Below are 14023 nucleotides of genomic sequence, written 5' to 3'. Positions count from 1 at the left end.
GCTCTGGTGGTCATTTTCTTAACTTGGAAAACTCCTGGATCGAAAAGAGCCTCTTAGGTTCTTCAGCGATGGCTGCCTTTACCATTCTTCACGTATTAAAATTGATAGTTATTTAACAACATTTAAAAAACAACATAATATTGAAACCTATGTTTTCTGTTTAGAAGCCATATCTAAATTAGAGGGACAACAATGTTGCTGGTATGGGGAAAGGGGTAGGTCATAGGAGTGAAGGCTGATATTGGTAAGCCAAATATATTACAATTTATTGCCACAATATAATTAACATACACACTTGAATAAAGTATAAATAAGAATTCAGGAAACCTGAAAAGCCTTGAAACAAAATTAATTGCATTCGTTCATGCAATCAAAATCACATCTAGTTTGGCCTTGAATAGAGATGTGTGAGAAGCTGAAAGAATGAAGGCTGAGGTTGGAGGGACTTAAATGCAGTGAAGAAATGGGCTTGGAAGGCAGACTGTCTGTCTATCAAACCTTTGTGAATTATACAAGATGAACTAAAGAGATCCAGCATAGTGTAATTATTTGGGTGTTGCACTAGGATGCTGGGAGCACAGAACCAGGAAACCCATTGGGTGACATTCGGCTTATTTTTGCCATAGGGAAAGGCACTGGCAAACTTCCTCTGAAAAAATCTTGGGGAAAATCCTCTTACAAGGACTCCCTGCGTTTTGGACACAACCAAGCTGAAATAGTCTTGCCTTTCTGTGAATGGTGATGTTGGAAGTTTTGTCAGGATGCTCAAAATTCTGTTAATAATCTTTAGCTGTGCGAGAACGTCTTTCTCCAAATCTCCCCAGGGATGAAGATGAATATTGGAAAAATGAATTTTAGACTAACTTCCAGAATCTCTAGAGACCATGCCATATGGACTCTTATGTCTGCAAGCGCTTTTCTTGATGAATTGCCTTACTCATCTAAACTAGCAAAATAACCAGACTGGTTATTTGGCGTAGCCTTAAAATGTAACTTTCTAAGCTCTGCAAGAATGGCAGTTTAATATTTTAATATTTATCTGCATTGCAGATAAATCTGAATGTTTAAGAGACCACTCCAGTCAAAGTGAGAAAGTGATATGAAAAAAGACGGAAAGGAAGAAGGTATAGTGGACTGTAGTTTAAATGGCAGAAGACAGAAGAGTATAGAATTAAAGGGAGGGACTGAATTTTGTCCTTAGGCTCTTTCAGTCTGATCAGAGGAAGTAGAGAGCTATTGCTATCCTTTAAGTCTGTTCAATGTGTTTGTGTAAAGTGAACCGATGGCCAGTTAATCCAATTTAGGCTGGCGAAACGTCAGGAAGAAAATCTTCTAGAACATGGCCACATAGCCCGAAAAACCCACAAAAAACTTTAGGAGACATTTCCCCAAGGAACCAGGACACATCCCATATGTTCATGTGCCTTCAAGTAGTCTGCTGACTTATGACGACCCCATGAATTTCATAGGATTTTTTTAGACAAGGAATACTCAAGATTCATTTGCCAGTACCTTCCTCTGAAATATAGCCTACTGCACCTGATATAGATTATGATTTTTTGCTTCATTAAAGAAAATGTCAACATATGGAGGGGGAAAAAGATCTGGAGGTAGTAGCATGTAAAAGTGTATGTAGGGCCCCAATTCTCCATTGTAAATAGCTAGAAAAGACAAAATGATCAGGCTATTTCATGGGCCACTTTTGAAGGGCCTCACACCCACCACCAATGACTTGTATATTACTTTGAAATGTATACCATGCTATACAATGGTTGTATAGAGTAGATCACTGTTAATTTTATTTTATCAATAGAGAATTGGACTCAGCGATCAGATATTTGTCCTGACAAATTATTTCAGAGCCATTTGTAGAAAACTTCAAAGTACTCTTGAATCTGTATAAATATGCATACGATGCAGTGTACATACTTGAAGTTGCAAGTTTACAAGGAGAACCAGCTCCTTCTCGATGTGTGATGGCTTCTACTGAGAACTTGTTTGCTTCCTCCTGGAGCTTTAAGGTCTCTTGTGACTGTCTTTGTAGTGCTTCTCTGTGCAATCAAATGGTACAATGTCAGTGGAGACAATACAACATTAATTACTCAATCCATAACAAGCCTATTACTTTCATTCAGAATATACTGCTGAATTATAGAGAACACTATATTTCATACCTTAACACCCTCAAAAAAAACCATCAAATTGCCACTTAACAGTTACATTGACTGACAGATCATATTGCTATATTCTCCATAAAAAATACTAGTGATCACATGTATTCTTTTAGTTGAAAATATATTTACATATTATTGATGGAATGTCTTTAACAGCATGAAAGCAAGTATTACCTTAGTTCCTTAATATTCTTACTCATTTTTGCAAAACCTGCAAAAAGCAAAGCAAGACAAAACAACTGTATTGCTAAGTAAGAAATTAATTTCATAAATCCTACAGGTGAACATATACAGATAAACTTATAAATACTACAAACATGCATGTGTCATGTATTTCAATACTCTGGTTTAAATTATGTAATTTTTTAAACATTCAAAATATTAACAAAAACATTGTTTAAAAAACAGAAGAACAAAGCATGGTATCCAACGTTTCCCAGGAAGTTAATTCTTAACCAGTGACGGCTGGTGGCTACTATGCCAGTGGGGTAGTGAACTGGCTCTGGATCCATTCAGACTTCAAAAGAATTATCTAAGATATAAAACAGATTCAGAATTTTGGACAGAAATTTTAATGTTTGTACTATTCTGTGGAACAGATTCATTACTCCACTGACATAGGACAGCACCAGACACCACCATCTGTACTGTTAAACAGATTGCCTCATACCATAGACTCAGGCCCAGTACAAACCACTGGTTTGCAGTGGCCTGGGGCCAATTCTAGGGTTCTGGAGCGCACAGCATCCACACGCTTCAGAACCCTAGCATGTATGGATGGTGCCATCTTTACACAGTGCCATCCATACGGCGTATGTGTCCATGACACATGTGCGCCGCAGCATCCACACCTCTGGGCACTACTCTTATGGACATGTCACATTGCGCCAATGGTGCACTGAAGATGACATCCATTCATGCCAACTAGTGGCAGTTGGCTGCTGTGGCATCTGTGCAGTTTGGCTGCTGCAGTGTCCCTCTGGAGGAAAACCAGACGCCTGCAGCCCGGACTTTCAGGGATGTATGTACTGGGACTCAGATTGATTTATATGTGTTAAGAACGAGCCAAATTAGTCTGTTAGAGCAAGAACAAGTGACTTGTGGCATTTTAAAAGCTTCCATATCCATTATGATGCATTAACTTGGATTTTTTGTCACTATCACACTATATTTTATAATACCCTTAGTTATTACTTCTGTACAATTTTAAAAGCAAACTGAATAGCAATAGCAATAGCATGTACATTTCTATACTGCTTATCAGCGAACTAGCACTCCCTAATGTGTTAGTCAATTGCCACCAACGAGCTGGGTATTTATTTTATGGACCTACGAAAGATGGAAAGCTGGGTGGACCTTGCAGTGCCAGCATTTTAACTACTGCCCTTACAACTGAATGCACCACTAACTGTCCATTTCTTCATTCCTCATGTCCCTCCCTCCCCCCCGTCTTTGAACATACAAACCATAATCCAAACATTCTTACCCTAGTTCATGCTTTTATTCTAATAGAACCTAATATATCTTCCCCATACTCAGACAGCATCACATAAGAAGAATAGAATTCAGATGTATTGGCAAAGTATTGATACCTCAAAAGGTGCTTGCCGAGCTCAAGAACCACAGAAGGATTTCATGGAAATCTACAAAAATATAATTCTATTAGCATTCAAAAATTTCAGGCAACAGACAGACCCTTCAGAAAGCAAGACAGAAGATTGTACATTGTCAGGGGATAGGCCATCATTTTAAAATTTCCAAACCATAACCACTGAGCTTCTGTTCTGTTTCCTCTTATGTGGGACATGGCACAATAACACATAGACTGAAGATAAGTGCACCCATCTCCCACTCTCCAGACTGCTCTTTTAAGTACCTTCAAGAAGGCAAGACCTTCAATGCTCATTTTATGTTTGGCAGGAGAGAAGGCTAAAAAAGAAGTCACATCTGTTATAATATCCATGAACTGGCCTTGATACCTAGTTCTCCTGGAAAAAAATAAATGTTGCCCTGAGCTACTTACTACTTCAGATTGCACATGGAAGTTCACACTATTGAATGCTCCTCTGTACAAACAAGAAAATAAACAGCTGACACAGGGAAAATGTTGATTGTTAAGAAGCAGTGGTCATCAGCTGGCATATACTTTTATATTGGTAGGCAATTTTATTTTTTGTATAGAGAGGCATTCAATCGTAGGATTCTCACTGCATTTTGATGTAGTGTGGCCCAGAGGCACACTTTACACCTTGCTGGGGCTGTACCAACACCAGAATTTTATATAGGTTTCCATAGCTTTCACAAATATTGACTTAATACACTTACACATAGTTCTAAAACTGTAAAGAGTGCTTTTAACTTCTCATGTATTACTGAAACCCAATACTCACTCTTTCTCATTCATACTGTGTTGTCCATCTTTTCTAAGGAACAAAATTATATTATCATGGGAGACAGAGTCAAATGGACACGGGATCAGCTCTTAGTTTTCATAAGAGATAAGAGAGCTTATTCAGGATTGTCCCAGGATCTGAGGTTTCAGGATCAAAACCTGAGACTGTGGGACAGCACAGGGATCACCCTAACATCAATGATGACTACAGTGTAGTAAAAGCTTGCCATTAAAATGGCCAGGAAAAAACAATTGTTTGAAGAACATTCTCAAACATAAAATCTGTTTCCATAAAGAATTTCTAATGATCCTCCAATTCACACAGTCCAATCAGCATAAGAACAACCGTTTTAGCTATAGTATAGACACTTAACATATTTATAACATAAGACTGTATATAATTTGGGGCTTGTGCATCAAAAATGAATGTTATAGCCTCTGGTGTCCTAAAACATATTTAAAGACCACTCCTTAAAGAAAGCAGGATCAGCAAATACCTATGTGTGTAAAGAAAAGAGGGGTACATATCCCCTAAATATATCAATTATATTTTTGAAATTTTGATCACTTCCTCCTAAAGAATCAAATCTTGGAGTCAGCCAAGCTGACAGTTGAGTGCAATTTTAGGGACCATTTGAAGAAATGACAGGAGAGAACTGAAGGATTATTACACCTTTAAAAAATGTAACAGGGTATGTGTTGTCTTTGGCTTCCTTCCCTGCTTCCATCTCTAGAAATTATTATTATTATTATTATTATTATTATTATTATTATTATTATTATTGGATTATAAAGCTGTGATACCAGAGGTGCCTTAGTTCATCATCATAGATTGGGAGCTGCTGCCAAGGCAACTAATGGAGTACAGACAGATGTACATCTCTGCGTCTCTGAGGAAAATTGCAGATTTCAGGTGCTCAACACTCCTGTATATCCCCTAGTAAACAATAAACAATTTAAATATATTGTTAAGTCGCTATTCACCTCACTTTGGATCCTGTGAAAATAAAATGACATTTGTCACACTTGAGACCTACTAGGGCATAACTAATGCCTTGTTCAACTGGGTCTCCTGAACAATCTTGTCATCTAATAACAGCTCTCTTGGGTTCTTCTCCCCTTTCCAATTTCACATCCATCTCAGAAGCCTTCTGTTATCCCAATTCCTGTGGATTCAACCATCTACAGCTTGAAAATATTTTTTAAAATACATAAACTTCAGAAAGCAAACCCTGATTTTGCTGTTTTATATACGGAACCCCATTTTACTATGTAATTGTATGTAATGGAACTTGAGCATCCACAAATTTTGTATCCATGGAGGGTCCTGGAACCAAACCCAGCACAAAGACCCACTGTATGTGTTGCTTTGGGACTGTGGTGGCCATTTGGCTACCCATTATGTCCTGATAGGATTCCAAGCAATGGCATCCCTAAGGTTGGTGTCACTCAGTACAGTCCCTCATGGTGTCACACCCCCATTGACCTCCTCCTCTCATTTCACACCATACAGAAACCTTAGTCATGCCTTTTTGCACTCATGTTCCTCATAAATCGTAATTCCCATCCACCACTAAATGTTGTGCTAATCGTAAACAACTAGCAAAATTAAAATTATACCTTCAAATTACAATATCATACACACAACCTAAACGTATTTATATATACATAGTTAAGAGATGGTTAAAATGTGATGTCTTTTTAAAAAGTGCTGGGGACTCTCCTTTCTCCTGCCACTGAGCTTCACCTCACTCCCGCCATTAAAGCATTTTAAAGGGAAGCAGGTGAATGTCACAGCCCCTTTCTGCCCAAAAATAGGGGGCATGCCCCACCTTGTTGTGACACCTCTGCTTCCAGGTGTTTTGGACTCTGGCTCCCAGAATCCCAGACCGGGTGGCCAGACGTCCTCCTTTTCCAGGACACGTCCTACAACCCAACCTCCTGTTCAGGAGGAAGGTCAAAACGCCCTTCATTGAGCAGGTTTTATTGTGGAAAGCCCTACGTTTTCCTTGAATGTCCTACATTTGGGGGGTGCCTTGTCCTCCTTGGCGGTTAGGACATCCGGTCACCCTGATCCCAGACCAATGAGGCTTTTAGGAGCTGAAGCCCAAAACACCTGGAGGACCAGAGTTTGGGAAACACCGACTTAGAACAACAGCATCTCCTTCGGAAACAAAGTGGGGTGAGAACAACCTGAGAAGCACAAAGTAACCAAAGCTAAGGCAAGCAGGGAGTCAGAGAGGCGGGCTCCTGGGCCTTGATGGAAAGGCCTGAGCCCTGTAGGCCCAAGGCCTGGCCCACCTGCTCTGGGCTTGTCTCACTGGCGACTCACCTGGAAAGGAACCAGCGAGAGAAGCATAGAGTGGACACCTGAGCAGGTGTGGCCAGGAAACTGCAGCGGCCTCTGCTGGCCGGAGGTGGTACTGCATAGGCTACAGAAGGGTTTCATGTAGGAGATTATCGCATTGGCTAATAACCTGACTGCTCCCCAATGGGATACTGTCAGGTTGTGGGTTGCTGGTGGGTATTGTCCAGGAAAGCGGCCAAATGGCTGATAAGACCAGCTCAGTTCCTAAACAAACAGTGCAAAGCAAGTCCTGAAGAGGTATTACCAAAAGGATTTGTCCAGAGGTTCGAGGTCCAGGGTATCAGAGTGTTGATGAGGCAGTCTAAAAGTCAAGGGTTCCAGAGGGTCAAGATGGGTCAGCAGTCCAAGAAGCAAGGTTTCAGTCCAAAGAGCAATTGGAGCCAGAGACAGAGTACTTTCCCCAAGAAAGTCAGATAATCACTGGCAACTAGACAAGCGTTCTACAGCTGCTTCTATAGGCAGGCTGCAGGCATTCAGGTATGTCTGATTGCCAGTGCGTTTCTGAAAAAGCCTTTGCGACCTTTGAAGGCACTTCCTTTTGGCGCTATGCTGATTGAAGGTAGGCACGCTTCCTTGACCCTCCTCCATGTCCAAAGACTCTGCCACTGGCAGACTTGGCTGCTGAACCTCCTGAGAGGCACAGACTCTGCTGGAGCAGAGCTAGGGCTGGACTCAGGCTCCACAGCTGCAAGCTCAGGTCCCAGAGGCTCTGGCTCATTCTCTGAGTCCTCCTCCAGGCTGGGCATGACAGGTATTATCACATGTAATTTACTGTCACTGCTGCTGCTGGGCAGTTGAAACTCAGCTGCGTCCCAGGTCCCAGGCACATTTCGGAGGCTAAATTTCCAAAACGGCAAGCTCCTGGCTTGGAAAAGTGGCCTCTGAAGCACGCCTGCGACCTGGGGTGCAGCTGGGTTGCAATTGCCAAACCACATGCGATAATACCCACCATCAACCCGCAACCCAGCTGTATCCTGTTGGGGAGCAGTCGGGATTATTAGTCAGTGCGATGATCTGCATAGTGTTGTCGAACTGAAGCCTGGAGTTAGCTCCTGTACCTTTAATGACTGTATCACTCCCCTTCTGGGGTATCAGTCTACACACCCTGCATCCCCCTCCCAATCACCCCAATGACGCTACTGGTTGAAGTCACCCATCACTGCTACATCTGACCAGATATCCTCCTTTTCCAGGACATGTCTTCCATTTCAGACTTCTGTCCAGGAAGAATTCCAACATGTCCTCCATTTTGAGCATGACTAAGAAGCATGGACTTACATTTATAGGAATGTTTTTAGCTTTTATTTGGTAATGTCCTACATTTTTCTTGAATTCCCTACATTTTGTGCTGCCTTGTCCTCCTATGTGGTTAGGACATCTGGTTACCCTGTTCATTTAGGTTGCCAGAGTGAAATCTGGAGACAGCTCCTGTACCTTTAATAGTGGCTTAGAATAGGTAATTTCCACAGTGTTGCTTGTTACTAGCTTGCATGAAAAGCAACACCTGCTGAAACTGGAATTCCCACAGATGTTGCTTCTTACCTGGTTGTATGAAAAGCAACACTTGCTGAAATTCTCTCTTCTACTCAGCCATTTAAGGTACAGGTACAGTCTGTAAGACAAAAAGGACACCAAAGTTGTGCATAATGCTGTCATTCTTACAACATAGATTAGTGCCTGGGATGAATTTGCAAGCACAGCTTACTAAGGATCTTTTGACTAACAGTTTATCAGTCCTCATGCTGGTAAACTGTTTGCCCAATGATAGTGGTCTACTTTGTAGTTATTGCAAGAATTACAGGTTGAGTTTCACTTATTTAATATGCTTGGGACCAGAAGTGTTTTGGATGTGGCTTTTTTATTTTGTTTTGGAGTACCTGCAAACATCTTACCAGTTCTCATGCAACGTGATGGTAATGATATTGGTCTACCTTGCAAAGTTATTGCAAGGATTATAGGTTGAGGCTCCCTTATCCGAAATGCTTGAGGCCAGAAGTGTTTTGAGTTTTGCTTTTTTTATTTTATTTTGGAATAACTGTATTTGCCTATATGTACACAAGGAGATTTCTTGGGGATGGGACCAAAGTCTTAACACAAAATTCACTTTTGTTTCCTGTACATCTTATATACATAGTCTGAAGGTAATTTTATACACTATTTGAAAAATAATTTTGTATATGAAACAAGTCTGTGTACACTGAACGATCAGAAAGCAAAGGTGTCACTATCTTAGCTGCTTATGAAAAAATGTTTTGGTTTTTTGGAATATATCAGATTTCGGAATTCCAAACAAGGGAGAGTCAATCTGTACAAGCAAATGTATCTTATAATACAATAAATGTTTTAGGCTTCCTGTGGCTGTGAAACCCATCTACGGAATTCTTTCCTCAGCACGCTTTGTTTTAAATAGTGCACACTTTTAAAATTACTCAGACTTTTGTGTGCTTCTTAACAGCGGATGGGATTTTAATGTCTTCTGTGGATGTGTTAATTTTGCTTTTCTATAGATTTGGTTATATTTTCCATGTCATTGTTGAAAAACGCTGAATATATTTATTTTAAAAAGTGAACATTGGTGCAGAAGTTTTAAAGCATATAGATGGGTGCATTACATGCACACAAAGGAAATGCTTCTGATAGCTCTAAAGCACAAAATGTAAGGTATTAAATATAGTCATTAAGTTGAATTCATTCAACTATATTTTGGTTTGTTGGATGGGCAATTATGGGAGGGAAGAAAACTGAAAGGGAAGAAGTTCAGTATTTTGCATTTAGACCAGCTTTAGACAGGCTTCAGCCTTGTGAAATCTATTTTACTAGAATGTTGAGATTCAGCAACTTGGTTCAAGAGAAGGAAGCAATTTCCAACTGCACCCCATGTGGCAAACACTAGGATGACCTACATATCTGAGTACAAAGCAACATCTGTGTTAGTTCAGGTCAGGAATTAGAACAATTGGAGGGCAGAATCTCTTTTTCCTTTTCAATTACATGAGAGTCAGAAGACCTTGCTGGATCCACTGGAAATCATTTAGTGATCTACCAACAACTCTCCATACATTTTCTGTCTGTCCTTAATTTAGGTACAGTGGACCCTTGGTATGTGCTGTGGTTTGCTTCCAGGACCTTTGCGGATAACAAAATCTGTGGATGCTCAATCCCATTAAATACAATGACATAATAAAATGATATCCCTTATATAAAATAGCAAAATCAACTTTTTGAAATTTATATTGTTTTTGAATATTTTTAAGCCATGGATGGTTGAATTCATGGATAAAGAATACGTGGGTAAGGAAGGCTGACTGTGCTTTCATTTTAGGGCATGTATACATGATTAAAATATGCCTCATTCTGTGTGCATAGAATGTGATCCCACCACACACAATTCACAGGACTTAAGGCTTTCTTTGGGGGGTGGGGGTGTATTAAAAACTCTTCAAACTCCCCAGAAAATGGACTCACAGTTTTTTAAAAACAGACTTCAGGCTTTTGGGGGGGAATTCCTCAAACTCTGCAAAAGATGGATCTGTTGCTTTTACCAGAGTGTCCACACAGATGTGCATTATCAGAAGTGTGAACACCCGATTTGCATGCCTTCGCATAGCAGCACATTTCAATAGAGGGCAGATGGATGGTGGATGGATGGGTGTTACTACTAACAGATTTCTTTGGTGTTTTGTGTTGCATATAGGTTTGCCTATTCTCCTTGGCAATTTGCATCGTTTTTATTATTTTTTCAGACTGATTGTTTAAAACTGGTATTCAATTTCCACATTCAAATAACCTCTTTACCCCACTACCAAAGATGATGGCCATTTAAAAAGTGAAAGGTTGGGAGGGGAGGATGGAAGAATAGCGTCATTTATCTAAACATCAATGAAGGCTTTACATTTTTTATTATTCTGAGTGGAAAAACAAATACCACATATTTGAGTAAAATCTTACTTATGATTGTAGCTTGCAACAAGAGCCATGCAGCGCTCCAAACTTTATTTGCTAGCACAGATGCAGTGCCAGCACAAGCAGAAATAGATGATGACAGAAGAAGTGCATATGTTTGCATCCTTTGATTGACAGCCAAATAATAATAATAATAGTCATGCTTTGTGTGGCCAATAGAAAACATTTAGGTTCAAAACGCACTTCAGAAATAATCCATTTTGAGACTGCTTTAACTGTCCTGGCTCAATGCTAAGGAATTCTGGGAACTGTAGTTTTGTGAGACATTTAGCCTTCTCTGTCTGCACAATAAACTACAATTCTCAGAGTTCCCTAGCACTGAGTTAGGGCAGTTAAAGCAGTCTCAAAGTGGATTATTTCTGCCTTGTGTTTTGGACCATAGTTGCAACTAGGAACAAACAGGCTTGGGAGAAATGAACACAATTAAGCATCAATGTGAAACTTCAAAAATCCACATAGATTTGAATAATAACACTTACATGTAGACTAACCCAACAAGACATACTGCTTTTCCTCCTCAGCAGATGTGCTGTTATTAGAACAAAATAAAACAAGAAGCAGGGGAAAAACAGTACAAGTTTAGAAGTGAAAGGCAATGTTGTCCAACAGTACTTGTTTTGTGCCTTCAAGTCACACATCTATCATGGATTTTTCTGACTTGAACTAACACAAATGTTGCTTTACACTCAAATATGTAGGTCATCCTAGTATTCAAACCCTGGTCTCCAGAATCACAATCCAACACTCAAACCACTGTATTGGCTCTTGAACTATCCATCATTTTATCAATGTTCAGGTAAAGATAGGAAAGCAAAGAATAATTCATTATTAGTACAGATATACTGTACCTCACTTTACAAAGCCTTTAACAAGAAGCTAATTTTTACAGTTTTGTTACGCTTGCCCTTCTTTCTCCTTGCTTCCTATCTGGAAGGGTTTTTAGCAATATTCACAACAGCACAGTGAAAGAGGGCTAGAAAAACACAGGCTTTCAGTGCTGGGTTGTAGCATGTGTCTGCAATAATTTTTTAAAGTAAAACTTGAATGGGGAAAGTGTAGCGTTCTGTTCTACATGTGCCTGCCTATAGCAGGCAAGACAAACAGCAGCTGCCTCCAAAATCCTTTAATCAGCATCCAAAATCAGATGTATTCAGCATGCAAGAGAGAGAAAATAGAAGACCAGATAAATACGCTTCACTAGCCTGTTAAAAATCCTAGATATATAAATGTAGTCACAAAAATAAAAATCATAAGAAAGGTGGAGGCAGGTAAAAGGGAAGAAATCATCTCTGGATGCATTTGAGATAAGCTTTCAACCTAGAAGATTCAAAAGGTTTTTGTTTACTTATGCAAGGCTGACTTGACCTGGTTGTTTCAGTTAATGTTTGCATATCATTGGCTTTGGATATAAATTGCTGGAACATATTGAATTGATCTTCTTTTTTGTATGTAGTAGGAACCTTTTCCTGTTCTTTCCATGTTATTTCTCCCTCTGGTACCAAGTTTTCTATTAATTTACTGCCCAGGAGTACATGCATTTTGTTAACTGGGGCATTCCTGTATAAATAACATGTTGTTGTTGTGTGCCTCCAAGTCATTTTTGACTTTATGGTGGCCCTTAGGTGAACCTATCATAGGGTTTCCCTGGCAGGTTGCTTCAAAAAGGGTTTGCCATTGCTATCTTCTGAGGCTGAGAGTGTGTGACTTGCCCAAGGTCACCTATTGTTTTTTTTTTAGCATGAGCTGGGAATCGAACCCTGTTCTCCAGAATTGTAATCCAACACTGAAACCATTACACCACACTGGTTCTCCATATATATCATATGCTAGATTAAATGGCAGGAGAAAAAGGTATTTTTTACATGTCTTTTATTAAAAGGAAGAAGAAAAATGGTCTGAGAAAGCAAAAAATCATTTTTAAACAAACAGAGACAAATCTTATTTCACACTGTCACAATACAATTTTCTAGTCTAGGGTCATGAAAATCATAATGCTGTGCACATTCATATATCTGCCTCCAATATTAATTTGCTTATATCTATGGTGCAGGTACCATATATATACCTTAAACATAAACCCAAACAATTGTGTACAGTAACTAAATAAAAATGTAATCAAGACATTAAGTTTGATTGGACATTTTCAGATGAAAAATTCTGAAAGGGGATATTTTAAAAAAATCATTTCTGCACACGGTTGTTCATTATAAATACTTTGTGATTAAAAAGACCTATAAAGCCTGTCTATGAGAATCCATGAAGGGAAAGACAGGAGGCAGGAAGTTCCTCCAATCTGCAACCTGCTACAGCATCAGGCTGGACAAAAGTTGAAAATTCAGACAGTGAAACAAGTCAGTCATTAACAATGCAAAACCCCATCCTGGGCCACACTACATGCACCTACCTCCAGCACATTCCTGAAAGCTTTCAGCCTTGCAGTTTTCTGCAAAGTGTGAAAATGTGCATTATGCAGGTGGTGGTTGTGAACTGGCTTGTGAAATGAACTTGCTGGGTACGCACAAGGGGAGAAGAGAGGGTCTTGCTTCTCTCTGAGGACTGCCCTACAGGTCATGCTTCGGTCTTCCCTTTGCACACGGCCCTGGTAACAGTTGGCTGCCAAAAAGGACTCCTGAAGTGTACAGCCGTTGAGAAAATCAGTAGCTCCACTAATCTTCTTTTGGGCTTCTGCTAGTGTAACCCAGGCAACAAAAAACTCCACCTCTGATAGTAATGTGTGTGTGTGTGTGTCTGTGTGTGGGCACGCCTGGGAACCAAACATTGCCATTTTCTGGTGTCCGGTTTCCACCAGCAGAGAGCTTTTGTTCAAGCATCTTTATAAGTGCTGTAGAAGGAAATTGAACACCTGCTGTTCTCAAGGCTCCTTTGGAAAGGCTTCTTTGCCACCAGTTAGCATATGTTCTTATGCACACAGGGAATGAGGAAAATGCATCATCCATAGGGTTGCCAGAGTGAAAATTGGCGGCAGCTCTTATACTTATAATGGTTGTACAGAAAAGGGAATTTCCACAGTTGTTGCTTATTACCTGATTGCATGAAAAGCAACATCGGTTGAATTCCTTCTTATACCTAGCCATTAAAGGTACAGGTGTTGTCTCCAGTTTTCAG

At 39.9% G+C, this 14023-nt stretch overlaps 1 protein-coding gene across 4 annotated transcripts in view; it reads right to left on the bottom strand.

Annotated features, from left to right (window-relative positions):
- The window catches only part of CCDC158 (coiled-coil domain containing 158), a 49264-nt gene extending 35715 nt beyond the window's left edge, over nt 1-13549 (bottom strand). Inside the window, exons 1-6 of one of the 4 annotated variants that reach the window (XM_042467281.1) lie at nt 13302-13549; nt 11377-11426; nt 5371-5503; nt 3767-3817; nt 2349-2385; nt 1930-2051 (exon numbers count right to left, since the gene is read on the bottom strand). The gene's annotated coding sequence lies outside the window, so the exon portion shown is untranslated. Of the gene's footprint in view, nt 1-1929; nt 2052-2348; nt 2386-3766; nt 3818-5370; nt 5776-11376; nt 11427-13301 lie in introns of those variants that run through there. The other 3 variants (XM_042467279.1, XM_042467280.1, XM_042467278.1) reach the window with 3 other exon arrangements.
- Nucleotides 13550-14023: the final 474 nt, after the last annotated feature.

This window comes from Sceloporus undulatus, chromosome 5 (genome assembly GCF_019175285.1).
Source record: "Sceloporus undulatus isolate JIND9_A2432 ecotype Alabama chromosome 5, SceUnd_v1.1, whole genome shotgun sequence".
In the NCBI taxonomy this organism is placed as follows: Eukaryota; Metazoa; Chordata; class Lepidosauria; order Squamata; family Phrynosomatidae; genus Sceloporus; species Sceloporus undulatus.
The sequence above is the reverse complement of the archived record's forward strand: the minus strand, read 5'-3'. Positions and strand labels throughout refer to the sequence as shown.